The following is a 2512-nucleotide window of genomic DNA, read 5'->3' as shown; positions in this document are numbered from 1 at the left end:
GTGACTGTTGGTTGCCCAACAGATAGATTCTAGCTGTCCCAGTCAGAAGTTGCCATGTGTCAAAGAGCCATTCAAAATCTGCTGATCTATCAAATATCGCGGGCGCGACAAACCTATCACAGCCGCGACCGAGCTGTTTTCTGCAAAGTTTTTTTTTGTTTGTTTGTGCTTTGCTTGTAGATTGCTTTGGGTATAAATTTAAACCCATTTTCAATGTTTCAAGAAAAATGACTTCCAAACCTTGAAACTATAAACATACAAATTTAAATTACATTCGTTTTGTTATAGTTTTGGAGTAAGCTTGTAATCTCCTAAATCATTGAATGTTAGAGTTTAGCTTTGGAAAATCTCATAGTTGGTGTTTAGCTAAAAAGCACTAAGTTTGAAGTTAGCTTAGAAAACTTCTTGTGATTTCCTTTTAGTGGATCCTAAATCTCAATCCTTAATTGATCAGTGGAGTAGGATCGATTTGTGATCCGAACCACTCTAAATCTCTTGTGTCAATCCTCTAAACTCTTAACTTCATTTAAATTCTTAATTCAACTTTTAAAGAATTTAAATCTTTCGATTCACAAGTAATAACCCAGTTTGACATACCCCATAAGGTCTTTCAATTGGTATCTGAGCTTTGTGCTCTTCATTTTGCTTAATTGCTAGATTTTTCGATCAAAAATGGCAACCGAAATTTTTTTCATCTCTCAAATCTTTTCTTTATAGGTCAAATTACAAAATATGGAAATATATGATGGAAAGTTATCTTGATATTCAAGGGGTAGATCTTTGGAGTGTTTTCTTGAGGGGATGGACACATCCAATTGATAAAGATGGAGATCCTTTGAAGAGAGAATAATGGTCTAAAGAACAAGTGAAGGAGAATGCCATGAATAGAAAAGCCATCACTACCCTCCTTTCCTCAATCTCTTGAGAAGAACAAGGTAGAATTCAACATTTGAATTGTGCCAAGAAAATGTGGGAAACTCTAGAGAGCTATTATGAAGGTACAAATCAAGTGAAGTCGAAGAAGCTTGAGTTGCTTCTTGGAGAGTATGAAGGCTTCAAAGGCTTGCCTAACGAAGATGTTTCTATGATGACCCCAAGGTTTCTTGGGATTGTTTCTAATCTTGAGTAACTTGGAAATTCCTTCAACCTCAAGGAAATCAATGGTAAAATCCTAAGATCCCTTCCTATTCTTCTATGGCAACCTAAGATAACCGCCATTAAAGAAACTCATGACTTGTCTATCTTGAAGACGGATGAGTTGATTGGCAAGCTACTACTCCATGATATGTCTTATATCAAGAACATTCAAGAGGAGATGTCAAGGAAGAAAAATGTTTCTTTCAAGGCCTTACAAAGTGCTATCCACCTTGAATAAAGCAAGAAGGAAAGCAATGAGAAAGAAATCTTGAGGCTCACAAGGAGAGTGAAAGAGCTGAAGAGCAAGGGAAAGGGCAATCATGAATGATCCTCCTCTTCAAGGAAGAGTTCAAAAGGGGGGGTCCAAGGCTTCTTGAGATGATGATTCTCAATCCAAATGTGAAAGCCACCATGATGCTAACCTATGCCTTATGGCATTTGAGGAGGAACCAACACTTGAGGTAACCCCCCAATGTTTTCTATCATGGGATGGTATTGGTGTTAAATCACATGATGCATGCTCAAATGTTAAAAATGATATTATTGTTGATAATGATGCACATGATGATGATGATGTTTATAACATGCTTGATGAACTAGTAATTAATTGTGGCGATTATAATGCCAAGATGCTATCTTTTAAAAATGAAGCTTTAAAAGCTAAAAATGAAATGCTTATTTCAACTAAAAAATTTCATGAGCTCAAATTGTCTAATGAAGATCTCAAGTCATATTTAGAATTTATCCATAAGCAAGGTTTAAATGTTGATAACTTGCTTAAGGAAAATGATAAACTAAAGAATGAAATTATTGAATTAAAAGATTCATTTTCAAGATTTTAAAAATGGAAGGAAAATTTGAATACAATTCTTGTATCTCAAAGATGCTCAACCATAAAATTTGGACTTGGCTATAATCAAAATGATTCTAGTTCTAATGGACTAAATTTGTGAAGTCCATTTTGCCTCAAACTTCTTCCATAAAAGTTCCTCCTAAATTGGTCAAACCAATCAAGGCAAAGAAGGTGCATGCTCAAGCTCCTAGGCCCAAGCCATTCTTGGCTTAAAAGGCTAAGAGAAACAAGGGTACAAAACCTTTTAGACATGTCTATGCTTCTCAATATATTCACAAATGGAACAAGAAGACTAGAAAGAACTCTCATGTTCATGCATCTTCAAATGTCAAATCATGTTCATATGCTTGTGCTTGTTATGAGACATCTAGAGCCAAGACACCTCAAATACAATCAAATGTGAACCATAGAATTCAATGATTTTATTGTATGAAATATGGTCACGCTAATATTCATTGCTATGTGAGAAAAATTCAATTAAGGTTAATCCCTTTGAACTATTCAAGCATTGACTTTCAAGGA

This window comes from Mercurialis annua, linkage group LG7 (assembly GCF_937616625.2).
Source record: "Mercurialis annua linkage group LG7, ddMerAnnu1.2, whole genome shotgun sequence".
NCBI classification, from domain to species: domain Eukaryota; kingdom Viridiplantae; phylum Streptophyta; class Magnoliopsida; order Malpighiales; family Euphorbiaceae; genus Mercurialis; species Mercurialis annua.
This window is presented reverse-complemented; position numbering follows the sequence as displayed.